This window comes from Carassius carassius, chromosome 8 (assembly GCF_963082965.1).
Source record: "Carassius carassius chromosome 8, fCarCar2.1, whole genome shotgun sequence".
Lineage (NCBI taxonomy): Eukaryota > Metazoa > Chordata > Actinopteri > Cypriniformes > Cyprinidae > Carassius > Carassius carassius.
Genome location: NC_081762.1, coordinates 36,745,720 through 36,773,553, shown reverse-complemented (window position 1 = coordinate 36,773,553; position 27,834 = coordinate 36,745,720). Strand labels below are relative to the sequence as shown.

Below are 27,834 nucleotides of genomic sequence, written 5' to 3'. Positions count from 1 at the left end.
TGGGCCGCTTCAGTCACCCGGATCCAGTCAGTATCCAGACAAGATGGTTGATCAACACCTAGAAAGGACCTCTATGGCCCTGAAACACAGCGGAGACCGGGACAACTAGATGAGCCCCAGATACAGATCCCCTGTAAAGACCTTGTCTCAGACGACCACCAGGACAAGACCACAGGAAACAGATGATTCTTCTGCACAGTCTGACTTTTCTGCAGCCTGGAGCTGATTTGCTGGTTTCCTCTGACCAGAGGAGAACTGTCTCCCCGACTGAGCCTGGTTTCTCACCGATCGAGTTTTGGTTCCTTGCCTCTGTCGCCTCTGGCAGGCATAGCTGGGGACACTTCATGTACAGCGATATCGTTGACTTGATTGCAAATTATTGCACAGATACTATTTAAACTGAACTTAGCTGAATGATGACATCACCGATTTCAATGACGAAATGCCTTTAACTGTCATTTTGCTTTTTTGACGCACTGTGTTCCCAATTAATGTTGTTCAGTTGCATTGGCACAATCCTTTTTGTTTAAAGCGCAATTTAAAAAAAAAAAAAAAAAAAGAGTCCAAACAATGACCCCTGCAACGGGTAGTGTTCCAAATGTTATGTGACTTTAGCTAATGATGGGTCCATCCGGAATTTGACGGTGCTAGGGCTGTGTCAGCGTCAGAAAAAACCATGCATTGTTCAGTTATGTCGGTGCAGTAGCGTCAGTTGGGGGAGAAACGGCAGCATGCGCAGCTCCTCGTTAGTATAGTGGACAGTATCTCCGCCTGTCACGCGGAAGACCGGGGTTCGATTCACCGACGGGGAGAGCTAGCTCTTTTCGGCTTCCGAATGATCCATCCAAAAGTTTTGGGAGGAGCCACAGGTCACAGAAGGAGTTCTGCTTCGACATCAGCCCGAGCCAAAGGACATGCGTTGGCCGGGAATCGAACCCGGGTCAACTGCTTGGAAGGCAGCTATGCTCACCACTATACCACCAACGCAGTCAGCAGTCAGCAGTCAGCCACTTGCGCCGTCGCTAAGAAGGCTCGAAGTGCACGAGTCGCCGATAGGGCTAGAGGAGCTGATGAGATCTTTGTTTGGACCGGTCACTAAAGAGAGCCTTCCAGAGTTTGCATCCCGTCACGTACAAAAAAGTGCGGCCTTCCCATGCCAGCTAAATAAACATTAAGTGCTGACAGCGCAAACGCAGAGAGTGCAAATACAGACGAAGACCAGTGGCACGCCCTCCTGCAGCGTGTTGGCGGACGGCCAAATTGATTCTGCTCTTGACATTTCGATGTAGCTCTGCTGTGAGCAGAGCACCCAAAAATACAGGTCACTCGCAAAAGTTCCCCTCCACGGAAATCTTTAGTAAAAGGCGAAAGATTTATGCGACAATGAAGAGAAACTCGAGCTGTGTCTACGACTACTCCGGCCTGTGCGCTGCCTCTGGTAAACCACTACGCTCGCCAAGGGTCATCAAGGGTGACGACGCCTGCCCACATGCGTTTCGTCAGCCCCCCCCCCCCCACTCCAAAAGGGAGAAGTAAAACTCACAAAAGTCCACTCGGTCCACCAATAGCCACAAGCCCAATCAAGGCAATCTCTTTCTCATGCCTCCATCTGAAAAGTTGGAGAAAATCTTATATGAATAAACGAGTCTTTTAAAGAAATCCCTTATTCCGAGGTCACCGTAGCCACCAGATCCAGTCTGTATCCAGATCAGTGGGCCGCTTCAGTCACCCGGATCCAGTCAGTATCCAGACAAGATGGTTGATCAACACCTAGAAAGGACCTCTATGGCCCTGAAACACAGCGGAGACCGGGACAACTAGATGAGCCCCAGATACAGATCCCCTGTAAAGACCTTGTCTCAGACGACCACCAGGACAAGACCACAGGAAACAGATGATTCTTCTGCACAGTCTGACTTTTCTGCAGCCTGGAGCTGATTTGCTGGTTTCCTCTGACCAGAGGAGAACTGTCTCCCCGACTGAGCCTGGTTTCTCACCGATCGAGTTTTGGTTCCTTGCCTCTGTCGCCTCTGGCAGGCATAGCTGGGGACACTTCATGTACAGCGATATCGTTGACTTGATTGCAAATTATTGCACAGATACTATTTAAACTGAACTTAGCTGAATGATGACATCACCGATTTCAATGACGAAATGCCTTTAACTGTCATTTTGCTTTATTGACGCACTGTGTTCCTAATTAATGTTGTTCAGTTGCATTGACACAATCCTTTTTGTTTAAAGCGCAATTTAAAAAAAAAAATAAAAAAAAAAAGAGTCCAAACAATGACCCCTGCAACGGGTAGTGTTCCAAATGTTATGCGACTTTAGCTAATGATGGGTCCATCCGGAATTTGACGGTGCTAGGGCTGTGTCAGCATCAGAAAAAGCCATGCATTGTTCAGTTATGTCGGTGCAGTAGCGTCGGTTGGGGGAGAAACGGCAGCATGCGCAGCTCCTCGTTAGTATAGTGGACAGTATCTCCGCCTGTCACACGGAAGACCGGGGTTCGATTCCCCGACGGGGAGAGCTAGCTCTTTTCGGCTTCCGAATGATCCATCCAAAAGTTTTGGGAGGAGCCACAGGTCACAGAAGGAGTTCTGCTTCGACATCAGCCCGAGCCAAAGGACATGCGTTGGCCGGGAATCGAACCCGGGTCAACTGCTTGGAAGGCAGCTATGCTCACCACTATACCACCAACGCAGTCAGCAGTCAGCCATTTGCGCCGTCGCTAAGAAGGCTCGAAGTGCACGAGTCGCCGATAGGGCAAGAGGAGCTGATGAGATCTTTGTTTGGACCCGTCACTAAAGAGAGCCTTCCAGAGTTTGCATCCCGTCACGTACAAGAAAGTGCGGCCTTCCCATGCCAGCTAAATAAACATTAAGTGCTGACAGCGCAAACGCAGAGAGTGCAAATACAGACGAAGACCAGTGACACGCCCTCCTGCAGCGTGTTGGCGGACGGCCAAATTGATCCTGCTCTTGACATTTCGATGTAGCTCTGCTGTGAGCAGAGCACCCAAAAATACAGGTCACTCGCAAAAGTTCCCCTCCACGGAAATCTTTAGTAAAAGGCGAAAGATTTAGGCGATAATGAAGAGAAACTCGAGCTGTGTCTACGACCACTCCGGCCTGTGCGCTGCCTCTGGTAAACCACTACGCTCGCCAAGGGTCATCAAGGGTGACGACACCTGCCCACATGCGTTTCGTCAGCCCCCCCCCCCCCCCCCACTCCAAAAGGGAGGAGTAAAACTCACAAAAGTCCACTCGGTCCACCAATAACCACAAGCCCAATCAAGGCAATCTCTTTCTCATGCCTCCATCTGAAAAGTTGGAGAAAATCTTATATGAATAAAAGAGTCTTTTAAAGAAATCCCTTATTCCGAGGTCACCGTAGCCACCAGATCCAGTCTGTATCCAGATCAGTGGGCCGCTTCAGTCACCCGGATCCAGTCAGTATCCAGACAAGATGGTTGATCAACACCTAGAAAGGACCTCTATGGCCCTGAAACACAGCGGAGACCGGGACAACTAGATGAGCCCCAGATACAGATCCCCTGTAAAGACCTTGTCTCAGACGACCACCAGGACAAGACCACAGGAAACAGATGATTCTTCTGCACAGTCTGACTTTTCTGCAGCCTGGAGCTGATTTGCTGGTTTCTTCTGACCAGAGGAGAACTGTCTCCCCGACTGAGCCTGGTTTTTTCTCCATTTTTTCACCGATCGAGTTTTGGTTCCTTGCCTCTGTCGCCTCTGGCAGGCATAGCTGGGGACACTTCATGTACAGCGATATCGTTGACTTGATTGCAAATTATTGCACAGATACTATTTAAACTGAACTTAGCTGAATGATGACATCACCGATTTCAATGACGAAATGCCTTTAACTGTCATTTTGCTTTTTTGACGCACTGTGTTCCTAATTAATGTTGTTCAGTTGCATTGGCACAATCCTTTTTGTTTAAAGCGCAATTTAAAAAAAAAAATAAAAAAAAAAAGAGTCCAAACAATGACCCCTGCAACGGGTAGTGTTCCAAATGTTATGCGACTTTAGCTAATGATGGGTCCATCCGGAATTTGACGGTGCTAGGGCTGTGTCAGCATCAGAAAAAGCCATGCATTGTTCAGTTATGTCGGTGCAGTAGCGTCGGTTGGGGGAGAAACGGCAGCATGCGCAGCTCCTCGTTAGTATAGTGGACAGTATCTCCGCCTGTCACACGGAAGACCGGGGTTCGATTCCCCGACGGGGAGAGCTAGCTCTTTTCGGCTTCCGAATGATCCATCCAAAAGTTTTGGGAGGAGCCACAGGTCACAGAAGGAGTTCTGCTTCGACATCAGCCCGAGCCAAAGGACATGCGTTGGCCGGGAATCGAACCCGGGTCAACTGCTTGGAAGGCAGCTATGCTCACCACTATACCACCAACGCAGTCAGCAGTCAGCCATTTGCGCCGTCGCTAAGAAGGCTCGAAGTGCACGAGTCGCCGATAGGGCAAGAGGAGCTGATGAGATCTTTGTTTGGACCCGTCACTAAAGAGAGCCTTCCAGAGTTTGCATCCCGTCACGTACAAGAAAGTGCGGCCTTCCCATGCCAGCTAAATAAACATTAAGTGCTGACAGCGCAAACGCAGAGAGTGCAAATACAGACGAAGACCAGTGACACGCCCTCCTGCAGCGTGTTGGCGGACGGCCAAATTGATCCTGCTCTTGACATTTCGATGTAGCTCTGCTGTGAGCAGAGCACCCAAAAATACAGGTCACTCGCAAAAGTTCCCCTCCACGGAAATCTTTAGTAAAAGGCGAAAGATTTAGGCGATAATGAAGAGAAACTCGAGCTGTGTCTACGACCACTCCGGCCTGTGCGCTGCCTCTGGTAAACCACTACGCTCGCCAAGGGTCATCAAGGGTGACGACACCTGCCCACATGCGTTTCGTCAGCCCCCCCCCCCCCCCCCCACTCCAAAAGGGAGGAGTAAAACTCACAAAAGTCCACTCGGTCCACCAATAACCACAAGCCCAATCAAGGCAATCTCTTTCTCATGCCTCCATCTGAAAAGTTGGAGAAAATCTTATATGAATAAAAGAGTCTTTTAAAGAAATCCCTTATTCCGAGGTCACCGTAGCCACCAGATCCAGTCTGTATCCAGATCAGTGGGCCGCTTCAGTCACCCGGATCCAGTCAGTATCCAGACAAGATGGTTGATCAACACCTAGAAAGGACCTCTATGGCCCTGAAACACAGCGGAGACCGGGACAACTAGATGAGCCCCAGATACAGATCCCCTGTAAAGACCTTGTCTCAGACGACCACCAGGACAAGACCACAGGAAACAGATGATTCTTCTGCACAGTCTGACTTTTCTGCAGCCTGGAGCTGATTTGCTGGTTTCTTCTGACCAGAGGAGAACTGTCTCCCCGACTGAGCCTGGTTTTTTCTCCATTTTTTCACCGATCGAGTTTTGGTTCCTTGCCTCTGTCGCCTCTGGCAGGCATAGCTGGGGACACTTCATGTACAGCGATATCGTTGACTTGATTGCAAATTATTGCACAGATACTATTTAAACTGAACTTAGCTGAATGATGACATCACCGATTTCAATGACGAAATGCCTTTAACTGTCATTTTGCTTTTTTGACGCACTGTGTTCCTAATTAATGTTGTTCAGTTGCATTGGCACAATCCTTTTTGTTTAAAGCGCAATTTAAAAAAAAAAAAAAAAAAAAAAAAGAGTCCAAACAATGACCCCTGCAACGGGTAGTGTTCCAAATGTTATGCGACTTTAGCTAATGATGGGTCCATCTGGAATTTGACGGTGCTAGGGCTGTGTCAGCGTCAGAAAAAACCATGCATTGTTCAGTTATGTCGGTGCAGTAGCGTCAGTTGGGGGAGAAACGGCAGCATGCGCAGCTCCTCGTTAGTATAGTGGACAGTATCTCCGCCTGTCACGCGGAAGACCGGGGTTCGATTCCCCGACGGGGAGAGCTAGCTCTTTTCGGCTTCCGAATGATCCATCCAAAAGTTTTGGGAGGAGCCACAGGTCACAGAAGGAGTTCTGCTTCGACATCAGCCCGAGCCAAAGGACATGCGTTGGCCAGGAATCGAACCCGGGTCAACTGCTTGGAAGGCAGCTATGCTCACCACTATACCACCAACGCAGTCAGCAGTCAGCCACTTGCGCCGTCGCTAAGAAGGCTCGAAGTGCACGAGTCGCCGATAGGGCTAGAGGAGCTGATGAGATCTTTGTTTGGACCCGTCACTAAAGAGAGCCTTCCAGAGTTTGCATCCCGTCACGTACAAGAAAGTGCTGCCTTCCCATGCCAGCTAAATAAACATTAAGTGCTGACAGCGCAAACGCAGAGAGTGCAAATACAGACGAAGACCAGTGGCACGCCCTCCTGCAGCGTGTTGGCGGACGGCCGAATTGATTCTGCTCTTGACATTTCGATATAGCTCTGCTGTGAGCAGAGCACCCAAAAATACAGGTCACTCGCAAAAGTTCCCCTCCACGGAAATCTTTAGTTAAAGGCGAAAGATTTAGGCGATAATGAAGAGAAACTCGAGCTGTGTCTACGACCACTCCGGCCTGTGCGCTGCCTCTGGTAAACCACTACGCTCGCCAAGGGTCATCAAGGGTGACGACGCCTGCCCACATGCGTTTCGTCAGCCCCCCCCCCCCCCCCCCACTCCAAAAGGGAGGAGTAAAACTCACAAAAGTCCACTCGGTCCACCAATAACCACAAGCCCAATCAAGGCAATCTCTTTCTCATGCCTCCATCTGAAAAGTTGGAGAAAATCTTATATGAATAAAAGAGTCTTTTAAAGAAATCCCTTATTCCGAGGTCACCGTAGCCACCAGATCCAGTCTGTATCCAGATCAGTAGGCCGCTTCAGTCACCCGGATCCAGTCAGTATCCAGACAAGATGGTTGATCAACACCTAGAAAGGACCTCTATGGCCCTGAAACACAGCGGAGACCGGGACAACTAGATGAGCCCCAGATACAGATCCCCTGTAAAGACCTTGTCTCAGACGACCACCAGGACAAGACCACGGGAAACAGATGATTCTTCTGCACAGTCTGACTTTTCTGCAGCCTGGAGCTGATTTGCTGGTTTCTTCTGACCAGAGGAGAACTGTCTCCCCGACTGAGCCTGGTTTTTTCTCCATTTTTTCACCGATCGAGTTTTGGTTCCTTGCCTCTGTCGCCTCTGGCAGGCATAGCTGGGGACACTTCATGTACAGCGATATCGTTGACTTGATTGCAAATTATTGCACAGATACTATTTAAACTGAACTTAGCTGAATGATGACATCACCGATTTCAATGACGAAATGCCTTTAACTGTCATTTTGCTTTATTGACGCACTGTGTTCCTAATTAATGTTGTTCAGTTGAATTGGCACAATCCTTTTTGTTTAAAGCGCAATTTAAAAAAAAAAAAAAAAAAAAAAAGAGTCCAAACAATGACCCCTGCAACGGGTAGTGTTCCAAATGTTATGCGACTTTAGCTAATGATGGGTCCATCCGGAATTTGACGGTGCAAGGGCTGTGTCAGCGTCAGAAAAAGCCATGCATTGTTCAGTTATGTCGGTGCAGTAGTGTCGGTTGGGGGAGAAACGGCAGCATGCGCAGCTCCTCGTTAGTATAGTGGACAGTATCTCCGCTTGTCACGCGGAAGACCGGGGTTCGATTCCCCGACGGGGAGAGCTAGCTCTTTTCGGCTTCCGAATGATCCATCCAAAAGTTTTGGGAGGAGCCACAGGTCACAGAAGGAGTTCTGCTTCGACATCAGCCCGAGCCAAAGGACATGCGTTGGCCAGGAATCGAACCCGGGTCAACTGCTTGGAAGGCAGCTATGCTCACCACTATACCACCAACGCAGTCAGCAGTCAGCCACTTGCGCCGTCGCTAAGAAGGCTCGAAGTGCACGAGTCGCCGATAGGGCTAGAGGAGCTGATGAGATCTTTGTTTGGACCCGTCACTAAAGAGAGCCTTCCAGAGTTTGCATCCCGTCACGTACAAGAAAGTGCTGCCTTCCCATGCCAGCTAAATAAACATTAAGTGCTGACAGCGCAAACGCAGAGAGTGCAAATACAGACGAAGACCAGTGGCACGCCCTCCTGCAGCGTGTTGGCGGACGGCCAAATTGATTCTGCTCTTGACATTTCGATATAGCTCTGCTGTGAGCAGAGCACCCAAAAATACAGGTCACTCGCAAAAGTTCCCCTCCACGGAAATCTTTAGTAAAAGGCGAAAGATTTAGGCGATAATGAAGAGAAACTCGAGCTGTGTCTACGACCACTCCGGCCTGTGCGCTGCCTCTGGTAAACCACTACGCTCGCCAAGGGTCATCAAGGGTGACGACGCCTGCCCACATGCGTTTCGTCAGCCCCCCCCCCCCCCCCCACTCCAAAAGGGAGGAGTAAAACTCACAAAAGTCCACTCGGTCCACCAATAACCACAAGCCCAATCAAGGCAATCTCTTTCTCATGCCTCCATCTGAAAAGTTGGAGAAAATCTTATATGAATAAAAGAGTCTTTTAAAGAAATCCCTTATTCCGAGGTCACCGTAGCCACCAGATCCAGTCTGTATCCAGATCAGTGGGCCGCTTCAGTCACCCGGATCCAGTCAGTATCCAGACAAGATGGTTGATCAACACCTAGAAAGGACCTCTATGGCCCTGAAACACAGCGGAGACCGGGACAACTAGATGAGCCCCAGATACAGATCCCCTGTAAAGACCTTGTCTCAGACGACCACCAGGACAAGACCACAGGAAACAGATGATTCTTCTGCACAGTCTGACTTTTCTGCAGCCTGGAGCTGATTTGCTGGTTTCTTCTGACCAGAGGAGAACTGTCTCCCCGACTGAGCCTGGTTTTTTCTCCATTTTTTCACCGATCGAGTTTTGGTTCCTTGCCTCTGTCGCCTCTGGCAGGCATAGCTGGGGACACTTCATGTACAGCGATATCGTTGACTTGATTGCAAATTATTGCACAGATACTATTTAAACTGAACTTAGCTGAATGATGACATCACCGATTTCAATGACGAAATGCCTTTAACTGTCATTTTGCTTTATTGACGCACTGTGTTCCTAATTAATGTTGTTCAGTTGCATTGGCACAATCCTTTTTGTTTAAAGCGCAATTTAAAAAAAAAAAAAAAAAAAAAAAAGAGTCCAAACAATGACCCCTGCAACGGGTAGTGTTCCAAATGTTATGCGACTTTAGCTAATGATGGGTCCATCCGGAATTTGACGGTGCTAGGGCTGTGTCAGCGTCAGAAAAAACCATGCATTGTTCAGTTATGTCGGTGCAGTAGCGTCAGTTGGGGGAGAAAAGGCAGCATGCGCAGCTCCTCGTTAGTATAGTGGACAGTATCTCCGCCTGTCACGCGGAAGACCGGGGTTCGATTCCCCGACGGGGAGAGCTAGCTCTTTTCGGCTTCCGAATGATCCATCCAAAAGTTTTGGGAGGAGCCACAGGTCACAGAAGGAGTTCTGCTTCGACATCAGCCCGAGCCAAAGGACATGCGTTGGCCAGGAATCGAACCCGGGTCAACTGCTTGGAAGGCAGCTATGCTCACCACTATACCACCAACGCAGTCAGCAGTCAGCCACTTGCGCCGTCGCTAAGAAGGCTCGAAGTGCACGAGTCGCCGATAGGGCTAGAGGAGCTGATGAGATCTTTGTTTGGACCCGTCACTAAAGAGAGCCTTCCAGAGTTTGCATCCCGTCACGTACAAGAAAGTGCTGCCTTCCCATGCCAGCTAAATAAACATTAAGTGCTGACAGCGCAAACGCAGAGAGTGCAAATACAGACGAAGACCAGTGGCACGCCCTCCTGCAGCGTGTTGGCGGACGGCCAAATTGATTCTGCTCTTGACATTTCGATATAGCTCTGCTGTGAGCAGAGCACCCAAAAATACAGGTCACTCGCAAAAGTTCCCCTCCACGGAAATCTTTAGTAAAAGGCGAAAGATTTAGGCGATAATGAAGAGAAACTCAAGCTGTGTCTACGACCACTCCGGCCTGTGCGCTGCCTCTGGTAAACCACTACGCTCGCCAAGGGTCATCAAGGGTGACGACGCCTGCCCACATGCGTTTCGTCAGCCCCCCCCCCCCACTCCAAAAGGGAGGAGTAAAACTCACAAAAGTCCACTCGGTCCACCAATAACCACAAGCCCAATCAAGGCAATCTCTTTCTCATGCCTCCATCTGAAAAGTTGGAGAAAATCTTATATGAATAAAAGAGTCTTTTAAAGAAATCCCTTATTCCGAGGTCACCGTAGCCACCAGATCCAGTCTGTATCCAGATCAGTGGGCCGCTTCAGTCACCCGGATCCAGTCAGTATCCAGACAAGATGGTTGATCAACACCTAGAAAGGACCTCTATGGCCCTGAAACACAGCGGAGACCGGGACAACTAGATGAGCCCCAGATACAGATCCCCTGTAAAGACCTTGTCTCAGACGACCACCAGGACAAGACCACAGGAAACAGATGATTCTTCTGCACAGTCTGACTTTTCTGCAGCCTGGAGCTGATTTGCTGGTTTCTTCTGACCAGAGGAGAACTGTCTCCCCGACTGAGCCTGGTTTTTTCTCCATTTTTTCACCGATCGAGTTTTGGTTCCTTGCCTCTGTCGCCTCTGGCAGGCATAGCTGGGGACACTTCATGTACAGCGATATCGTTGACTTGATTGCAAATTATTGCACAGATACTATTTAAACTGAACTTAGCTGAATGATGACATCACCGATTTCAATGACGAAATGCCTTTAACTGTCATTTTGCTTTATTGACGCACTGTGTTCCTAATTAATGTTGTTCAGTTGCATTGGCACAATCCTTTTTGTTTAAAGCGCAATTTAAAAAAAAAAAAAAAAAAAAAAAAGAGTCCAAACAATGACCCCTGCAACGGGTAGTGTTCCAAATGTTATGCGACTTTAGCTAATGATGGGTCCATCCGGAATTTGACGGTTTTAGGGCTGTGTCAGCGTCAGAAAAAGCCATGCATTGTTCAGTTATGTCGGTGCAGTAGCGTCGGTTGGGGGAGAAACGGCAGCATGCGCAGCTCCTCGTTAGTATAGTGGACAGTATCTCCGCCTGTCACGCGGAAGACCGGGGTTCGATTCCCCGACGGGGAGAGCTAGCTCTTTTCGGCTTCCGAATGATCCATCCAAAAGTTTTGGGAGGAGCCACAGGTCACAGAAGGAGTTCTGCTTCGACATCAGCCCGAGCCAAAGGACATGCGTTGGCCGGGAATCGAACCCGGGTCAACTGCTTGGAAGGCAGCTATGCTCACCACTATAACACCAACGCAGTCAGCCACTTGCGCCGTCGCTAAGAAGGCTCGAAGTGCACGAGTCGCCGATAGGGCTAGAGGAGCTGATGAGATCTTTGTTTGGACCCGTCACTAAAGAGAGCCTTCCAGAGTTTGCATCCCGTCACGTACAAGAAAGTGCTGCCTTCCCATGCCAGCTAAATAAACATTAAGTGCTGACAGCGCAAACGCAGAGAGTGCAAATACAGACGAAGACCAGTGGCACGCCCTCCTGCAGCGTGTTGGCGGACGGCCGAATTGATTCTGCTCTTGACATTTCGATATAGCTCTGCTGTGAGCAGAGCACCCAAAAATACAGGTCACTCGCAAAAGTTCCCCTCCACGGAAATCTTTAGTAAAAGGTGAAAGATTTAGGCGATAATGAAGAGAAACTCGAGCTGTGTCTACGACCACTCCGGCCTGTGCGCTGCCTCTGGTAAACCACTACGCTCGCCAAGGGTCATCAAGGGTGACGACGCCTGCCCACATGCGTTTCGTCAGCCCCCCCCCCCCCACTCCAAAAGGGAGGAGTAAAACTCACAAAAGTCCACTCGGTCCACCAATAACCACAAGCCCAATCAAGGCAATCTCTTTCTCATGCCTCCATCTGAAAAGTTGGAGAAAATCTTATATGAATAAAAGAGTCTTTTAAAGAAATCCCTTATTCCAAGGTCACCGTAGCCACCAGATCCAGTCTGTATCCAGATCAGTGGGCCGCTTCAGTCACCCGGATCCAGTCAGTATCCAGACAAGATGGTTGATCAACACCTAGAAAGGACCTCTATGGCCCTGAAACACAGCGGAGACCGGGACAACTAGATGAGCCCCAGATACAGATCCCCTGTAAAGACCTTGTCTCAGACGACCACCAGGACAAGACCACAGGAAACAGATGATTCTTCTGCACAGTCTGACTTTTCTGCAGCCTGGAGCTGATTTGCTGGTTTCTTCTGACCAGAGGAGAACTGTCTCCCCGACTGAGCCTGGTTTTTTCTCCATTTTTTCACCGATCGAGTTTTGGTTCCTTGCCTCTGTCGCCTCTGGCAGGCATAGCTGGGGACACTTCATGTACAGCGATATCGTTGACTTGATTGCAAATTATTGCACAGATACTATTTAAACTGAACTTAGCTGAATGATGACATCACCGATTTCAATGACGAAATGCCTTTAACTGTCATTTTGCTTTTTTGACGCACTGTGTTCCTAATTAATGTTGTTCAGTTGCATTGGCACAATCCTTTTTGTTTAAAGCGCAATTTAAAAAAAAAAAAAAAAAAAAAAAAAGAGTCCAAACAATGACCCCTGCAACGGGTAGTGTTCCAAATGTTATGCGACTTTAGCTAATGATGGGTCCATCCGGAATTTGACGGTTTTAGGGCTGTGTCAGCGTCAGAAAAAGCCATGCATTGTTCAGTTATGTCGGTGCAGTAGCGTCGGTTGGGGGAGAAACGGCAGCATGCGCAGCTCCTCGTTAGTATAGTGGACAGTATCTCCGCCTGTCACGCGGAAGACCGGGGTTCGATTCCCCGACGGGGAGAGCTAGCTCTTTTCGGCTTCCGAATGATCCATCCAAAAGTTTTGGGAGGAGCCACAGGTCACAGAAGGAGTTCTGCTTCGACATCAGCCCGAGCCAAAGGACATGCGTTGGCCGGGAATCGAACCCGGGTCAACTGCTTGGAAGGCAGCTATGCTCACCACTATAACACCAACGCAGTCAGCCACTTGCGCCGTCGCTAAGAAGGCTCGAAGTGCACGAGTCGCCGATAGGGCTAGAGGAGCTGATGAGATCTTTGTTTGGACCCGTCACTAAAGAGAGCCTTCCAGAGTTTGCATCCCGTCACGTACAAGAAAGTGCTGCCTTCCCATGCCAGCTAAATAAACATTAAGTGCTGACAGCGCAAACGCAGAGAGTGCAAATACAGACGAAGACCAGTGGCACGCCCTCCTGCAGCGTGTTGGCGGACGGCCAAATTGATTCTGCTCTTGACATTTCGATATAGCTCTGCTGTGAGCAGAGCACCCAAAAATACAGGTCACTCGCAAAAGTTCCCCTCCACGGAAATCTTTAGTAAAAGGCGAAAGATTTATGCGATAATGAAGAGAAACTCGAGCTTTGTCTACGACCACTCCGGCCTGTGCGCTGCCTCTGGTAAACCACTACGCTCGCCAAGGGTCATCAAGGGTGACGACGCCTGCCCACATGCGTTTCGTCAGCCCCCCCCCCCACTCCAAAAGGGAGGAGTAAAACTCACAAAAGTCCACTCGGTCCACCAATAACCACAAGCCCAATCAAGGCAATCTCTTTCTCATGCCTCCATCTGAAAAGTTGGAGAAAATCTTATATGAATAAAAGAGTCTTTTAAAGAAATCCCTTATTCCGAGGTCACCGTAGCCACCAGATCCAGTCTGTATCCAGATCAGTGGGCCGCTTTAGTCACCCGGATCCAGTCAGTATCCAGACAAGATGGTTGATCAACACCTAGAAAGGACCTCTATGGCCCTGAAACACAGCGGAGTCCGGGACAACTAGATGAGCCCCAGATACAGATCCCCTGTAAAGACCTTGTCTCAGACGACCACCAGGACAAGACCACAGGAAACAGATGATTCTTCTGCACAGTCTGACTTTTCTGCAGCCTGGAGCTGATTTGCTGGTTTCTTCTGACCAGAGGAGAACTGTCTCCCCGACTGAGCCTGGTTTTTTCTCCATTTTTTCACCGATCGAGTTTTGGTTCCTTGCCTCTGTTGCCTCTGGCAGGCATAGCTGGGGACACTTCATGTACAGCGATATCGTTGACTTGATTGCAAATTATTGCACAGATACTATTTAAACTGAACTTAGCTGAATGATGACATCACCGATTTCAATGACGAAATGCCTTTAACTGTCATTTTGCTTTATTGACGCACTGTGTTCCTAATTAATGTTGTTCAGTTGCATTGGCACAATCCTTTTTGTTTAAAGCGCAATTTAAAAATAAAAATAAAAAAAAAGAGTCCAAACAATGACCCCTGCAACGGGTAGTGTTCCAAATGTTATGCGACTTTAGCTAATGATGGGTCCATCCGGAATTTGACGGTGCTAGGGCTGTGTCAGCGTCAGAAAAAGCCATGCATTGTTCGGTTATGTCGGTGCAGTAGCGTCGGTTGGGGGAGAAACAGCAGCATGCGCAGCTCCTCGTTAGTATAGTGGACAGTATCTCCGCCTGTCACGCGGAAGACCGGGGTTCGATTCCCCGACGGGGAGAGCTAGCTCTTTTCGGCTTCCGAATGATCCATCCAAAAGTTTTGGGAGGAGCCACAGGTCACAGAAGGAGTTCTGCTTCGACATCAGCCCGAGCCAAAGGACATGCGTTGGCCGGGAATCGATCCCGGTCAACTGCTTGGAAGGCAGCTATGCTCACCACTATATCACCAACGCAGTCAGCAGTCAGCCACTTGCGCCGTCGCTAAGAAGGCTCGAAGAGCACGAGTCGCCGATAGGGCTAGAGGAGCTGATGAGATCTTTGTTTGGACCCGTCACTAAATAGAGCCTTCCAGAGTTTGCATCCCGTCACGTACAAGAAAGTGCTGCCTTTCCATGCCAGCTAAATAAACATTAAGTGCTGACAGCGCAACCGCAGAGAGTGCAAATACAGACGAAGACCAGTGGCACGCCCTCCTGCAGCGTGTTGGCGGACGACCAAACTGATTCTGCTCTTTACATTTCGATGTAGCTCTGCTATGAGCAGAGCACCCAAAAATACAGGTCACTCGCAAAAGTTCCTCTCCACGGAAATCTTTAGTAAAAGGCGAAAGATTTATGCGACAATGAAGAGAAACTCGAGCTGTGTCTACGACCACTCCAGCCTGTGCGATGCCTCTGGTAAACCACTACGCTCGCCAAGGGTCATCAAGGGTGACGACGCCTGCCCACATGCGTTTCGTCAGCACCCCCCCGCCCCCCCCACTCCAAAAGGGAGGAGTAAAACTCACAAAAGTCCACTCGGTCCACCAATAACCACAAGCCCAATCAAGGCAATCTCTTTCTCATGCCTCCATCTGAAAAGTTGGAGAAATTCTTATATGAATAAAAGAGTCTTTTAAAGAAATCCCTTATTCCGAGGTCACCGTAGCCACCAGATCCAGTCTGTATCCAGATCAGTGGGCCGCTTCAGTCACCCGGATCCAGTCAGTATCCAGACAAGATGGTTGATCAACACCTAGAAAGGACCTCTATGGCCCTGAAACACAGCGGAGACCGGGACAACTAGATGAGCCCCAGATACAGATCCCCTGTAAAGACCTTGTCTCAGACGACCACCAGGACAAGACCACAGGAAACAGATGATTCTTCTGCACAGTCTGACTTTTCTGCAGCCTGGAGCTGATTTGCTGGTTTCTTCTGACCAGAGGAGAACTGTCTCCCCGACTGAGCCTGGTTTCTCACCGATCGAGTTTTGGTTCCTTGCCTCTGTCGCCTCTGGCAGGCATAGCTGGGGACACTTCATGTACAGCGATATCGTTGACTTGATTGCAAATTATTGCACAGATACTATTTAAACTGAACTTAGCTGAATGATGACATCACCGATTTCAATGACGAAATGCCTTTAACTGTCATTTTGCTTTTTTGACGCACTGTGTTCCTAATTAATGTTGTTCAGTTGCATTGGCACAATCCTTTTTGTTTAAAGCGCAATTTAAAAAAAAAAAAAAAAAAAGAGTCCAAACAATGACCCCTGCAACGGGTAGTGTTCCAAATGTTATGCGACTTTAGCTAATGATGGGTCCATCCGGAATTTGACGGTGCTAGGGCTGTGTCAGCGTCAGAAAAAACCATGCATTGTTCAGTTATGTCGGTGCAGTAGCGTCGGTTGGGGGAGAAACGGCAGCATGCGCAGCTCCTCGTTAGTATAGTGGACAGTATCTCCGCCTGTCACGCGGAAGACCGGGGTTCGATTCCCCGACGGGGAGAGCTAGCTCTTTTCGGCTTCCGAATGATCCATCCAAAAGTTTTGGGAGGAGCCACAGGTCACAGAAGGAGTTCTGCTTCAACATCAGCCCGAGCCAAATGACATGCGTTGGCCGGGAATCGAACCCGGGTCAACTGCTTGGAAGGCAGCTATGCTCACCACTATACCACCAACGCAGTCAGCAGTCAGCCACTTGCGCCGTCGCTAAGAAGGCTCGAAGTGCACGAGTCGCCGATAGGGCTAGAGGAGCTGATGAGATCTTTGTTTGGACCCGTCACTAAAGAGAGCCTTCCAGAGTTTGCATCCCGTCACGTACAAGAAAGTGCTGCCTTCCCATGCCAGCTAAATAAACATTAAGTGCTGACAGCGCAAACGCAGAGAGTGCAAATACAGACGAAGACCAGTGGCACGCCCTCCTGCAGCGTGTTGGCGGACGGCCAAATTGATTCTGCTCTTGACATTTCGATATAGCTCTGCTGTGAGCAGAGCACCCAAAAATACAGGTCACTCGCAAAAGTTCCCCTCCACGGAAATCTTTAGTAAAAGGCGAAAGATTTATGCGATAATGAAGAGAAACTCGAGCTGTGTCTACGACCACTCCGGCCTGTGCGCTGCCTCTGGTAAACCACTACGCTCGCCAAGGGTCATCAAGGGTGACGACGCCTGCCCACATGCGTTTCGTCAGCCCCCCCCCCCACTCCAAAAGGGAGGAGTAAAACTCACAAAAGTCCACTCGGTCCACCAATAACCACAAGCCCAATCAAGGCAATCTCTTTCTCATGCCTCCATCTGAAAAGTTGGAGAAAATCTTATATGAATAAAAGAGTCTTTTAAAGAAATCCCTTATTCCAAGGTCACCGTAGCCACCAGATCCAGTCTGTATCCAGATCAGTGGGCCGCTTCAGTCACCCGGATCCAGTCAGTATCCAGACAAGATGGTTGATCAACACCTAGAAAGGACCTCTATGGCCCTGAAACACAGCGGAGACCGGGACAACTAGATGAGCCCCAGATACAGATCCCCTGTAAAGACCTTGTCTCAGACGACCACCAGGACAAGACCACAGGAAACAGATGATTCTTCTGCACAGTCTGACTTTTCTGCAGCCTGGAGCTGATTTGCTGGTTTCTTCTGACCAGAGGAGAACTGTCTCCCCGACTGAGCCTGGTTTTTTCTCCATTTTTTCACCGATCGAGTTTTGGTTCCTTGCCTCTGTCGCCTCTGGCAGGCATAGCTGGGGACACTTCATGTACAGCGATATCGTTGACTTGATTGCAAATTATTGCACAGATACTATTTAAACTGAACTTAGCTGAATGATGACATCACCGATTTCAATGACGAAATGCCTTTAACTGTCATTTTGCTTTTTTGACGAACTGTGTTCCTAATTAATGTTGTTCAGTTGCATTGGCACAATCCTTTTTGTTTAAAGCGCAATTTAAAAAAAAAAAAAAAAAAAAAAAAAGAGTCCAAACAATGACCCCTGCAACGGGTAGTGTTCCAAATGTTATGCGACTTTAGCTAATGATGGGTCCATCCGGAATTTGACGGTTTTAGGGCTGTGTCAGCGTCAGAAAAAGCCATGCATTGTTCAGTTATGTCGGTGCAGTAGCGTCGGTTGGGGGAGAAACGGCAGCATGCGCAGCTCCTCGTTAGTATAGTGGACAGTATCTCCGCCTGTCACGCGGAAGACCGGGGTTCGATTCCCCGACGGGGAGAGCTAGCTCTTTTCGGCTTCCGAATGATCCATCCAAAAGTTTTGGGAGGAGCCACAGGTCACAGAAGGAGTTCTGCTTCGACATCAGCCCGAGCCAAAGGACATGCGTTGGCCGGGAATCGAACCCGGGTCAACTGCTTGGAAGGCAGCTATGCTCACCACTATAACACCAACGCAGTCAGCCACTTGCGCCGTCGCTAAGAAGGCTCGAAGTGCACAAGTCGCCGATAGGGCTAGAGGAGCTGATGAGATCTTTGTTTGGACCCGTCACTAAAGAGAGCCTTCCAGAGTTTGCATCCCGTCACGTACAAGAAAGTGCTGCCTTCCCATGCCAGCTAAATAAACATTAAGTGCTGACAGCGCAAACGCAGAGAGTGCAAATACAGACGAAGACCAGTGGCACGCCCTCCTGCAGCGTGTTGGCGGACGGCCGAATTGATTCTGCTCTTGACATTTCGATATAGCTCTGCTGTGAGCAGAGCACCCAAAAATACAGGTCACTCGCAAAAGTTCCCCTCCACGGAAATCTTTAGTAAAAGGCGAAAGATTTAGGCGATAATGAAGAGAAACTCGAGCTGTGTCTACGACCACTCCGGCCTGTGCGCTGCCTCTGGTAAACCACTACGCTCGCCAAGGGTCATCAAGGGTGACGACGCCTGCCCACATGCGTTTCGTCAGCCCCCCCCCCCCCCCACTCCAAAAGGGAGGAGTAAAACTCACAAAAGTCCACTCGGTCCACCAATAACCACAAGCCCAATCAAGGCAATCTCTTTCTCATGCCTCCATCTGAAAAGTTGGAGAAAATCTTATATAAATAAAAGAGTCTTTTAAAGAAATCCCTTATTCCAAGGTCACCGTAGCCACCAGATCCAGTCTGTATCCAGATCAGTGGGCCGCTTCAGTCACCCGGATCCAGTCAGTATCCAGACAAGATGGTTGATCAACACCTAGAAAGGACCTCTATGGCCCTGAAACACAGCGGAGACCGGGACAACTAGATGAGCCCCAGATACAGATCCCCTGTAAAGACCTTGTCTCAGACGACCACCAGGACAAGACCACAGGAAACAGATGATTCTTCTGCACAGTCTGACTTTTCTGCAGCCTGGAGCTGATTTGCTGGTTTCTTCTGACCAGAGGAGAACTGTCTCCCCGACTGAGCCTGGTTTTTTCTCCATTTTTTCACCGATCGAGTTTTGGTTCCTTGCCTCTGTCGCCTCTGGCAGGCATAGCTGGGGACACTTCATGTACAGCGATATCGTTGACTTGATTGCAAATTATTGCACAGATACTATTTAAACTGAACTTAGCTGAATGATGACATCACCGATTTCAATGACGAAATGCCTTTAACTGTCATTTTGCTTTTTTGACGCACTGTGTTCCTAATTAATGTTGTTCAGTTGCATTGGCACAATCCTTTTTGTTTAAAGCGCAATTTAAAAAAAAAAAAAAAAAAAGAGTCCAAACAATGACCCCTGCAACGGGTAGTGTTCCAAATGTTATGCGACTTTAGCTAATGATGGGTCCATCCGGAATTTGACGGTGCTAGGGCTGTGTCAGCGTCAGAAAAAACCATGCATTGTTCAGTTATGTCGGTGCAGTAGCGTCGGTTGGGGGAGAAACGGCAGCATGCGCAGCTCCTCGTTAGTATAGTGGACAGTATCTCCGCCTGTCACGCGGAAGACCGGGGTTCGATTCCCCGACGGGGAGAGCTAGCTCTTTTCGGCTTCCGAATGATCCATCCAAAAGTTTTGGGAGGAGCCACAGGTCACAGAAGGAGTTCTGCTTCAACATCAGCCCGAGCCAAAGGACATGCGTTGGCCGGGAATCGAACCCGGGTCAACTGCTTGGAAGGCAGCTATGCTCACCACTATACCACCAACGCAGTCAGCAGTCAGCCACTTGCGCCGTCGCTAAGAAGGCTCGAAGTGCACGAGTCGCCGATAGGGCTAGAGGAGCTGATGAGATCTTTGTTTGGACCCGTCACTAAAGAGAGCCTTCCAGAGTTTGCATCCCGTCACGTACAAGAAAGTGCTGCCTTCCCATGCCAGCTAAATAAACATTAAGTGCTGACAGCGCAAACGCAGAGAGTGCAAATACAGACGAAGACCAGTGGCTCGCCCTCCTGCAGCGTGTTGGCGGACGGCCAAATTGATTCTGCTCTTGACATTTCGATATAGCTCTGCTGTGAGCAGAGCACCCAAAAATACAGGTCACTCGCAAAAGTTCCCCTCCACGGAAATCTTTAGTAAAAGGCGAAAGATTTATGCGATAATGAAGAGAAACTCGAGCTGTGTCTACGACCACTCCGGCCTGTGCGCTGCCTCTGGTAAACCACTACGCTCGCCAAGGGTCATCAAGGGTGACGACGCCTGCCCACATGCGTTTCGTCAGCCCCCCCCCCCACTCCAAAAGGGAGGAGTAAAACTCACAAAAGTCCACTCGGTCCACCAATAACCACAAGCCCAATCAAGGCAATCTCTTTCTCATGCCTCCATCTGAAAAGTTGGAGAAAATCTTATATGAATAAAAGAGTCTTTTAAAGAAATCCCTTATTCCGAGGTCACCGTAGCCACCAGATCCAGTCTGTATCCAGATCAGTGGGCCGCTTTAGTCACCCGGATCCAGTCAGTATCCAGACAAGATGGTTGATCAACACCTAGAAAGGACCTCTATGGCCCTGAAAAACAGCGGAGTCCGGGACAACTAGATGAGCCCCAGATACAGATCCCCTGTAAAGACCTTGTCTCAGACGACCACCAGGACAAGACCACAGGAAACAGATGATTCTTCTGCACAGTCTGACTTTTCTGCAGCCTGGAGCTGATTTGCTGGTTTCTTCTGACCAGAGGAGAACTGTCTCCCCGACTGAGCCTGGTTTTTTCTCCATTTTTTCACCGATCGAGTTTTGGTTCCTTGCCTCTGTTGCCTCTGGCAGGCATAGCTGGGGACACTTCATGTACAGCGATATCGTTGACTTGATTGCAAATTATTGCACAGATACTATTTAAACTGAACTTAGCTGAATGATGACATCACCGATTTCAATGACGAAATGCCTTTAACTGTCATTTTGCTTTATTGACGCACTGTGTTCCTAATTAATGTTGTTCAGTTGCATTGGCACAATCCTTTTTGTTTAAAGCGCAATTTAAAAAAAAAAAAAAAAAAAAAAAGAGTCCAAACAATGACCCCTGCAACGGGTAGTGTTCCAAATGTTATGCGACTTTAGCTAATGATGGGTCCATCCGGAATTTGACGGTGCTAGGGCTGTGTCAGCGTCAGAAAAAGCCATGCATTGTTCAGTTATGTCGGTGCAGTAGCGTCGGTTGGGGGAGAAACGGCAGCATGCGCAGCTCCTCGTTAGTATAGTGGACAGTATCTCCGCCTGTCACGCGGAAGACCGGGGTTCGATTCCCCGACGGGGAGAGCTAGCTCTTTTCGGCTTCCGAATGATCCATCCAAAAGTTTTGGGAGGAGCCACAGGTCACAGAAGGAGTTCTGTTTCGACATCAGCCCGAGCCAAAGGACATGCGTTGGCCGGGAATCGAACCCGGGTCAACTGCTTGGAAGGCAGCTATGCTCACCACTATACCACCAACGCAGTCAGCCACTTGCGCCGTCGCTAAGAAGGCTCGAAGTGCACGAGTCGCCGATAGGGCTAGAGGAGCTGATGAGATCTTTGTTTGGACCCGTCACTAAAGAGAGCCTTCCAGAGTTTGCATCCCGTCACGTACAAGAAAGTGCTGCCTTCCCATGCCAGCTAAATAAACATTAAGTGCTGACAGCGCAAACGCAGAGAGTGCAAATACAGACGAAGACCAGTGGCACGCCCTCCTGCAGCGTGTTGGCGGACTGCCAAATTGATTCTGCTCTTGACATTTCGATGTAGCTCTGCTGTGAGCAGAGCACCCAAAATTACAGGTCACTCGCAAAAGTTCCTCTCCACGGAAATCTTTAGTAAAAGGCGAAAGATTTATGCGACAATGAAGAGAAACTCGAGCTGTGTCTACGACCACTCCGGCCTGTGCGCTGCCTCTGGTAAACCACTACGCTCGCCAAGGGTCATCAAGGGTGACGACGCCTGCCCACATGCGTTTCGTCAGCCCCCCCCCCACTCCAAAAGGGAGGAGTAAAACTCACAAAAGTCCACTCGGTCCACCAATAACCACAAGCCCAATCAAGGCAATCTCTTTCTCATGCCTCCATCTGAAAAGTTGGAGAAAATCTTATATGAATAAAAGAGTCTTTTAAAGAAATCCCTTATTCCGAGGTCACCGTAGCCACCAGATCCAGTCTGTATCCAGATCAGTGGGCCGCTTCAGTCACCCGGATCCAGTCAGTATCCAGACAAGATGGTTGATCAACACCTAGAAAGGACCTCTATGGCCCTGAAACACAGCGGAGACCGGGACAACTAGATGAGCCCCAGATACAGATCCCCTGTAAAGACCTTGTCTCAGACGACCACCAGGACAAGACCACAGGAAACAGATGATTCTTCTGCACAGTCTGACTTTTCTGCAGCCTGGAGCTGATTTGCTGGTTTCTTCTGACCAGAGGAGAACTGTCTCCCCGACTGAGCCTGGTTTCTCACCGGGTTTTTTCTCCATTTTTTCACCGATCGAGTTTTGGTTCCTTGCCTCTGTCGCCTCTGGCAGGCATAGCTGGGGACACTTCATGTACAGCGATATCGTTGACTTGATTGCAAATTATTGCACAGATACTATTTAAACTGAACTTAGCTGAATGATGACATCACCGATTTCAATGACGAAATGCCTTTAACTGTCATTTTGCTTTATTGACGCACTGTGTTCCTAATTAATGTTGTTCAGTTGCATTGACACAATCCTTTTTGTTTAAAGCGCAATTTAAAAAAAAAAATAAAAAAAAAGAGTCCAAACAATGACCCCTGCAACGGGTAGTGTTCCAAATGTTATGCGACTTTAGCTAATGATGGGTCCATCCGGAATTTGACGGTGCTAGGGCTGTGTCAGCGTCAGAAAAAGCCATGCATTGTTCGGTTATGTCGGTGCAGTAGTGTCGGTTGGGGGAGAAACAGCAGCATGCGCAGCTCCTCGTTAGTATAGTGGACAGTATCTCCGCCTGTCACGCGGAAGACCGGGGTTCGATTCCCCGACGGGGAGAGCTAGCTCTTTTCGGCTTCCGAATGATCCATCCAAAAGTTTTGGGAGGAGCCACAGGTCACAGAAGGAGTTCTGCTTCGACATCAGCCCGAGCCAAAGGACATGCGTTGGCCGGGAATCGATCCCGGTCAACTGCTTGGAAGGCAGCTATGCTCACCACTATATCACCAACGCAGTCAGCAGTCAGCCACTTGCGCCGTCGCTAAGAAGGCTCGAAGAGCACGAGTCGCCGATAGGGCTAGAGGAGCTGATGAGATCTTTGTTTGGACCCGTCACTAAATAGAGCCTTCCAGAGTTTGCATCCCGTCACGTACAAGAAAGTGCTGCCTTTCCATGCCAGCTAAATAAACATTAAGTGCTGACAGCGCAACCGCAGAGAGTGCAAATACAGACGAAGACCAGTGGCACGCCCTCCTGCAGCGTGTTGGCGGACGACCAAACTGATTCTGCTCTTTACATTTCGATGTAGCTCTGCTATGAGCAGAGCACCCAAAAATACAGGTCACTCGCAAAAGTTCCCCTCCACGGAAATCTTTAGTAAAAGGCGAAAGATTTATGCGACAATGAAGAGAAACTCGAGCTGTGTCTACGACCACTCCGGCCTGTGCGATGCCTCTGGTAAACCACTACGCTCGCCAAGGGTCATCAAGGGTGACGACGCCTGCCCACATGCGTTTCGTCAGCACCCCCCCCCGCCCCCCCCCACTCCAAAAGGGAGGAGTAAAACTCACAAAAGTCCACTCGGTCCACCAATAACCACAAGCCCAATCAAGGCAATCTCTTTCTCATGCCTCCATCTGAAAAGTTGGAGAAATTCTTATATGAATAAAAGAGTCTTTTAAAGAAATCCCTTATTCCGAGGTCACCGTAGCCACCAGATCCAGTCTGTATCCAGATCAGTGGGCCGCTTCAGTCACCCGGATCCAGTCAGTATCCAGACAAGATGGTTGATCAACACCCAGAAAGGACCTCTATGGCCCTGAAACACAGCGGAGACCGGGACAACTAGATGAGCCCCAGATACAGATCCCCTGTAAAGACCTTGTCTCAGACGACCACCAGGAAACAGATGATTCTTCTGCACAGTCTGACTTTTCTGCAGCCTGGAGCTGATTTGCTGGTTTCTTCTGACCAGAGGAGAACTGTCTCCCCGACTGAGCCTGGTTTCTCACCGATCGAGTTTTGGTTCCTTGCCTCTGTCGCCTCTGGCAGGCATAGCTGGGGACACTTCATGTACAGCGATATCGTTGACTTGATTGCAAATTATTGCACAGATACTATTTAAACTGAACTTAGCTGAATGATGACATCACCGATTTCAATGACGAAATGCCTTTAACTGTCATTTTGCTTTTTTGACGCACTGTGTTCCTAATTAATGTTGTTCAGTTGCATTGGCACAATCCTTTTTGTTTAAAGCGCAATTTAAAAAAAAAAAAAAAAAAAGAGTCCAAACAATGACCCCTGCAACGGGTAGTGTTCCAAATGTTATGCGACTTTAGCTAATGATGGGTCCATCCGGAATTTGACGGTGCTAGGGCTGTGTCAGCGTCAGAAAAAACCATGCATTGTTCAGTTATGTCGGTGCAGTAGCGTCGGTTGGGGGAGAAACGGCAGCATGCGCAGCTCCTCGTTAGTATAGTGGACAGTATCTCCGCCTGTCACGCGGAAGACCGGGGTTCGATTCCCCGACGGGGAGAGCTAGCTCTTTTCGGCTTCCGAATGATCCATCCAAAAGTTTTGGGAGGAGCCACAGGTCACAGAAGGAGTTCTGCTTCAACATCAGCCCGAGCCAAATGACATGCGTTGGCCGGGAATCGAACCCGGGTCAACTGCTTGGAAGGCAGCTATGCTCACCACTATACCACCAACGCAGTCAGCAGTCAGCCACTTGCGCCGTCGCTAAGAAGGCTCGAAGTGCACGAGTCGCCGATAGGGCTAGAGGAGCTGATGAGATCTTTGTTTGGACCCGTCACTAAAGAGAGCCTTCCAGAGTTTGCATCCCGTCACGTACAAGAAAGTGCTGCCTTCCCATGCCAGCTAAATAAACATTAAGTGCTGACAGCGCAAACGCAGAGAGTGCAAATACAGACGAAGACCAGTGGCACGCCCTCCTGCAGCGTGTTGGCGGACGGCCAAATTGATTCTGCTCTTGACATTTCGATATAGCTCTGCTGTGAGCAGAGCACCCAAAAATACAGGTCACTCGCAAAAGTTCCCCTCCACGGAAATCTTTAGTAAAAGGCGAAAGATTTATGCGATAATGAAGAGAAACTCGAGCTGTGTCTACGACCACTCCGGCCTGTGCGCTGCCTCTGGTAAACCACTACGCTCGCCAAGGGTCATCAAGGGTGACGACGCCTGCCCACATGCGTTTCGTCAGCCCCCCCCCCACTCCAAAAGGGAGGAGTAAAACTCACAAAAGTCCACTCGGTCCACCAATAACCACAAGCCCAATCAAGGCAATCTCTTTCTCATGCCTCCATCTGAAAAGTTGGAGAAAATCTTATATGAATAAAAGAGTCTTTTAAAGAAATCCCTTATTCCGAGGTCACCGTAGCCACCAGATCCAGTCTGTATCCAGATCAGTGGGCCGCTTTAGTCACCCGGATCCAGTCAGTATCCAGACAAGATGGTTGATCAACACCTAGAAAGGACCTCTATGGCCCTGAAACACAGCGGAGTCCGGGACAACTAGATGAGCCCCAGATACAGATCCCCTGTAAAGACCTTGTCTCAGACGACCACCAGGACAAGACCACAGGAAACAGATGATTCTTCTGCACAGTCTGACTTTTCTGCAGCCTGGAGCTGATTTGCTGGTTTCTTCTGACCAGAGGAGAACTGTCTCCCCGACTGAGCCTGGTTTTTTCTCCATTTTTTCACCGATCGAGTTTTGGTTCCTTGCCTCTGTTGCCTCTGGCAGGCATAGCTGGGGACACTTCATGTACAGCGATATCGTTGACTTGATTGCAAATTATTGCACAGATACTATTTAAACTGAACTTAGCTGAATGATGACATCACCGATTTCAATGACGAAATGCCTTTAACTGTCATTTTGCTTTATTGACGCACTGTGTTCCTAATTAATGTTGTTCAGTTGCATTGGCACAATCCTTTTTGTTTAAAGCGCAATTTAAAAAAAAAAAAAAAAAAAAAAAAAAAGAGTCCAAACAATGACCCCTGCAACGGGTAGTGTTCCAAATGTTATGCGACTTTAGCTAATGATGGGTCCATCCGGAATTTGACGGTGCTAGGGCTGTGTCAGCGTCAGAAAAAGCCATGCATTGTTCAGTTATGTCGGTGCAGTAGCGTCGGTTGGGGGAGAAACGGCAGCATGCGCAGCTCCTCGTTAGTATAGTGGACAGTATCTCCGCCTGTCACGCGGAAGACCGGGGTTCGATTCCCCGACGGGGAGAGCTAGCTCTTTTCGGCTTCCGAATGATCCATCCAAAAGTTTTGGGAGGAGCCACAGGTCACAGAAGGAGTTCTGTTTCGACATCAGCCCGAGCCAAAGGACATGCGTTGGCCGGGAATCGAACCCGGGTCAACTGCTTGGAAGGCAGCTATGCTCACCACTATACCACCAACGCAGTCAGCCACTTGCGCCGTCGCTAAGAAGGCTCGAAGTGCACGAGTCGCCGATAGGGCTAGAGGAGCTGATGAGATCTTTGTTTGGACCCGTCACTAAAGAGAGCCTTCCAGAGTTTGCATCCCGTCACGTACAAGAAAGTGCTGCCTTCCCATGCCAGCTAAATAAACATTAAGTGCTGACAGCGCAAACGCAGAGAGTGCAAATACAGACGAAGACCAGTGGCACGCCCTCCTGCAGCGTGTTGGCGGACTGCCAAATTGATTCTGCTCTTGACATTTTGATGTAGCTCTGCTGTGAGCAGAGCACCCAAAATTACAGGTCACTCGCAAAAGTTCCCCTCCACGGAAATCTTTAGTAAAAGGCGAAAGATTTATGCGACAATGAAGAGAAACTCGAGCTGTGTCTACGACCACTCCGGCCTGTGCGCTGCCTCTGGTAAACCACTACGCTCGCCAAGGGTCATCAAGGGTGACGACGCCTGCCCACATGCGTTTCGTCAGCCCCCCCCCCCACTCCAAAAGGGAGGAGTAAAACTCACAAAAGTCCACTCGGTCCACCAATAACCACAAGCCCAATCAAGGCAATCTCTTTCTCATGCCTCCATCTGAAAAGTTGGAGAAAATCTTATATGAATAAAAGAGTCTTTTAAAGAAATCCCTTATTCCGAGGTCACCGTAGCCACCAGATCCAGTCTGTATCCAGATCAGTGGGCCGCTTCAGTCACCCGGATCCAGTCAGTATCCAGACAAGATGGTTGATCAACACCTAGAAAGGACCTCTATGGCCCTGAAACACAGCGGAGACCGGGACAACTAGATGAGCCCCAGATACAGATCCCCTGTAAAGACCTTGTCTCAGACGACCACCAGGACAAGACCACAGGAAACAGATGATTCTTCTGCACAGTCTGACTTTTCTGCAGCCTGGAGCTGATTTGCTGGTTTCTTCTGACCAGAGGAGAACTGTCTCCCCGACTGAGCCTGGTTTCTCACCGGGTTTTTTCTCCATTTTTTCACCGATCGAGTTTTGGTTCCTTGCCTCTGTCGCCTCTGGCAGGCATAGCTGGGGACACTTC

General features: G+C 49.2%; 37 non-coding genes across 37 annotated transcripts; 13 read left to right on the top strand and 24 right to left on the bottom strand.

The window, feature by feature from the left end:
- Window positions 1-915: 915 nt before the first annotated feature.
- Window positions 916-987, bottom strand: trnag-ucc (transfer RNA glycine (anticodon UCC)). The gene has a single exon. It is a non-coding gene; the product is annotated as a tRNA-Gly (tRNA).
- A 300-nt stretch (window positions 988-1,287) lies between these two features.
- Window positions 1,288-1,402, bottom strand: LOC132145859 (U5 spliceosomal RNA). The gene has a single exon (XR_009434621.1). It is a non-coding gene; the product is annotated as a U5 spliceosomal RNA (small nuclear RNA).
- A 1,229-nt stretch (window positions 1,403-2,631) lies between these two features.
- Window positions 2,632-2,703, bottom strand: trnag-ucc (transfer RNA glycine (anticodon UCC)). Its single transcript has one exon. It is a non-coding gene; the product is annotated as a tRNA-Gly (tRNA).
- Window positions 2,704-2,996: 293 nt separating this feature from the next.
- LOC132145899 (U5 spliceosomal RNA) lies at window positions 2,997-3,111 on the bottom strand. Its single transcript, XR_009434659.1, has one exon. It is a non-coding gene; the product is annotated as a U5 spliceosomal RNA (small nuclear RNA).
- A 1,245-nt stretch (window positions 3,112-4,356) lies between these two features.
- On the bottom strand, window positions 4,357-4,428 carry trnag-ucc (transfer RNA glycine (anticodon UCC)). Its single transcript has one exon. It is a non-coding gene; the product is annotated as a tRNA-Gly (tRNA).
- Window positions 4,429-4,721: 293 nt separating this feature from the next.
- Window positions 4,722-4,836, bottom strand: LOC132145898 (U5 spliceosomal RNA). The gene has a single exon (XR_009434658.1). It is a non-coding gene; the product is annotated as a U5 spliceosomal RNA (small nuclear RNA).
- Window positions 4,837-5,908: 1,072 nt separating this feature from the next.
- On the top strand, window positions 5,909-5,980 carry trnad-guc (transfer RNA aspartic acid (anticodon GUC)). Its single transcript has one exon. It is a non-coding gene; the product is annotated as a tRNA-Asp (tRNA).
- Window positions 5,981-6,448: 468 nt separating this feature from the next.
- On the bottom strand, window positions 6,449-6,563 carry LOC132146061 (U5 spliceosomal RNA). Its single transcript, XR_009434810.1, has one exon. It is a non-coding gene; the product is annotated as a U5 spliceosomal RNA (small nuclear RNA).
- Window positions 6,564-7,634: 1,071 nt separating this feature from the next.
- Window positions 7,635-7,706, top strand: trnad-guc (transfer RNA aspartic acid (anticodon GUC)). The gene has a single exon. It is a non-coding gene; the product is annotated as a tRNA-Asp (tRNA).
- A 468-nt stretch (window positions 7,707-8,174) lies between these two features.
- LOC132145897 (U5 spliceosomal RNA) lies at window positions 8,175-8,289 on the bottom strand. The gene has a single exon (XR_009434657.1). It is a non-coding gene; the product is annotated as a U5 spliceosomal RNA (small nuclear RNA).
- A 1,071-nt stretch (window positions 8,290-9,360) lies between these two features.
- On the top strand, window positions 9,361-9,432 carry trnad-guc (transfer RNA aspartic acid (anticodon GUC)). Its single transcript has one exon. It is a non-coding gene; the product is annotated as a tRNA-Asp (tRNA).
- A 468-nt stretch (window positions 9,433-9,900) lies between these two features.
- LOC132145994 (U5 spliceosomal RNA) lies at window positions 9,901-10,015 on the bottom strand. The gene has a single exon (XR_009434750.1). It is a non-coding gene; the product is annotated as a U5 spliceosomal RNA (small nuclear RNA).
- A 1,066-nt stretch (window positions 10,016-11,081) lies between these two features.
- trnad-guc (transfer RNA aspartic acid (anticodon GUC)) lies at window positions 11,082-11,153 on the top strand. The gene has a single exon. It is a non-coding gene; the product is annotated as a tRNA-Asp (tRNA).
- Window positions 11,154-11,614: 461 nt separating this feature from the next.
- On the bottom strand, window positions 11,615-11,729 carry LOC132146049 (U5 spliceosomal RNA). The gene has a single exon (XR_009434799.1). It is a non-coding gene; the product is annotated as a U5 spliceosomal RNA (small nuclear RNA).
- Window positions 11,730-12,797: 1,068 nt separating this feature from the next.
- Window positions 12,798-12,869, top strand: trnad-guc (transfer RNA aspartic acid (anticodon GUC)). The gene has a single exon. It is a non-coding gene; the product is annotated as a tRNA-Asp (tRNA).
- Window positions 12,870-13,330: 461 nt separating this feature from the next.
- LOC132146032 (U5 spliceosomal RNA) lies at window positions 13,331-13,446 on the bottom strand. Its single transcript, XR_009434783.1, has one exon. It is a non-coding gene; the product is annotated as a U5 spliceosomal RNA (small nuclear RNA).
- Window positions 13,447-14,507: 1,061 nt separating this feature from the next.
- On the top strand, window positions 14,508-14,579 carry trnad-guc (transfer RNA aspartic acid (anticodon GUC)). The gene has a single exon. It is a non-coding gene; the product is annotated as a tRNA-Asp (tRNA).
- Window positions 14,580-15,046: 467 nt separating this feature from the next.
- LOC132145747 (U5 spliceosomal RNA) lies at window positions 15,047-15,161 on the bottom strand. Its single transcript, XR_009434515.1, has one exon. It is a non-coding gene; the product is annotated as a U5 spliceosomal RNA (small nuclear RNA).
- Window positions 15,162-16,216: 1,055 nt separating this feature from the next.
- On the top strand, window positions 16,217-16,288 carry trnad-guc (transfer RNA aspartic acid (anticodon GUC)). The gene has a single exon. It is a non-coding gene; the product is annotated as a tRNA-Asp (tRNA).
- Window positions 16,289-16,391: 103 nt separating this feature from the next.
- On the bottom strand, window positions 16,392-16,463 carry trnag-ucc (transfer RNA glycine (anticodon UCC)). The gene has a single exon. It is a non-coding gene; the product is annotated as a tRNA-Gly (tRNA).
- Window positions 16,464-16,756: 293 nt separating this feature from the next.
- On the bottom strand, window positions 16,757-16,871 carry LOC132145745 (U5 spliceosomal RNA). The gene has a single exon (XR_009434513.1). It is a non-coding gene; the product is annotated as a U5 spliceosomal RNA (small nuclear RNA).
- Window positions 16,872-17,937: 1,066 nt separating this feature from the next.
- trnad-guc (transfer RNA aspartic acid (anticodon GUC)) lies at window positions 17,938-18,009 on the top strand. Its single transcript has one exon. It is a non-coding gene; the product is annotated as a tRNA-Asp (tRNA).
- A 461-nt stretch (window positions 18,010-18,470) lies between these two features.
- Window positions 18,471-18,585, bottom strand: LOC132145896 (U5 spliceosomal RNA). Its single transcript, XR_009434656.1, has one exon. It is a non-coding gene; the product is annotated as a U5 spliceosomal RNA (small nuclear RNA).
- A 1,064-nt stretch (window positions 18,586-19,649) lies between these two features.
- Window positions 19,650-19,721, top strand: trnad-guc (transfer RNA aspartic acid (anticodon GUC)). Its single transcript has one exon. It is a non-coding gene; the product is annotated as a tRNA-Asp (tRNA).
- Window positions 19,722-19,824: 103 nt separating this feature from the next.
- On the bottom strand, window positions 19,825-19,896 carry trnag-ucc (transfer RNA glycine (anticodon UCC)). Its single transcript has one exon. It is a non-coding gene; the product is annotated as a tRNA-Gly (tRNA).
- Window positions 19,897-20,189: 293 nt separating this feature from the next.
- LOC132145744 (U5 spliceosomal RNA) lies at window positions 20,190-20,304 on the bottom strand. Its single transcript, XR_009434512.1, has one exon. It is a non-coding gene; the product is annotated as a U5 spliceosomal RNA (small nuclear RNA).
- Window positions 20,305-21,368: 1,064 nt separating this feature from the next.
- trnad-guc (transfer RNA aspartic acid (anticodon GUC)) lies at window positions 21,369-21,440 on the top strand. Its single transcript has one exon. It is a non-coding gene; the product is annotated as a tRNA-Asp (tRNA).
- A 103-nt stretch (window positions 21,441-21,543) lies between these two features.
- On the bottom strand, window positions 21,544-21,615 carry trnag-ucc (transfer RNA glycine (anticodon UCC)). Its single transcript has one exon. It is a non-coding gene; the product is annotated as a tRNA-Gly (tRNA).
- Window positions 21,616-21,901: 286 nt separating this feature from the next.
- On the bottom strand, window positions 21,902-22,016 carry LOC132145860 (U5 spliceosomal RNA). The gene has a single exon (XR_009434622.1). It is a non-coding gene; the product is annotated as a U5 spliceosomal RNA (small nuclear RNA).
- A 1,073-nt stretch (window positions 22,017-23,089) lies between these two features.
- On the top strand, window positions 23,090-23,161 carry trnad-guc (transfer RNA aspartic acid (anticodon GUC)). The gene has a single exon. It is a non-coding gene; the product is annotated as a tRNA-Asp (tRNA).
- Window positions 23,162-23,628: 467 nt separating this feature from the next.
- On the bottom strand, window positions 23,629-23,743 carry LOC132145786 (U5 spliceosomal RNA). The gene has a single exon (XR_009434552.1). It is a non-coding gene; the product is annotated as a U5 spliceosomal RNA (small nuclear RNA).
- A 1,045-nt stretch (window positions 23,744-24,788) lies between these two features.
- trnad-guc (transfer RNA aspartic acid (anticodon GUC)) lies at window positions 24,789-24,860 on the top strand. The gene has a single exon. It is a non-coding gene; the product is annotated as a tRNA-Asp (tRNA).
- A 103-nt stretch (window positions 24,861-24,963) lies between these two features.
- On the bottom strand, window positions 24,964-25,035 carry trnag-ucc (transfer RNA glycine (anticodon UCC)). The gene has a single exon. It is a non-coding gene; the product is annotated as a tRNA-Gly (tRNA).
- A 293-nt stretch (window positions 25,036-25,328) lies between these two features.
- On the bottom strand, window positions 25,329-25,443 carry LOC132145743 (U5 spliceosomal RNA). The gene has a single exon (XR_009434511.1). It is a non-coding gene; the product is annotated as a U5 spliceosomal RNA (small nuclear RNA).
- A 1,067-nt stretch (window positions 25,444-26,510) lies between these two features.
- Window positions 26,511-26,582, top strand: trnad-guc (transfer RNA aspartic acid (anticodon GUC)). Its single transcript has one exon. It is a non-coding gene; the product is annotated as a tRNA-Asp (tRNA).
- Window positions 26,583-26,685: 103 nt separating this feature from the next.
- trnag-ucc (transfer RNA glycine (anticodon UCC)) lies at window positions 26,686-26,757 on the bottom strand. Its single transcript has one exon. It is a non-coding gene; the product is annotated as a tRNA-Gly (tRNA).
- Window positions 26,758-27,043: 286 nt separating this feature from the next.
- LOC132145882 (U5 spliceosomal RNA) lies at window positions 27,044-27,158 on the bottom strand. The gene has a single exon (XR_009434642.1). It is a non-coding gene; the product is annotated as a U5 spliceosomal RNA (small nuclear RNA).
- Between the last annotated feature and the right edge of the window lie 676 nt (window positions 27,159-27,834).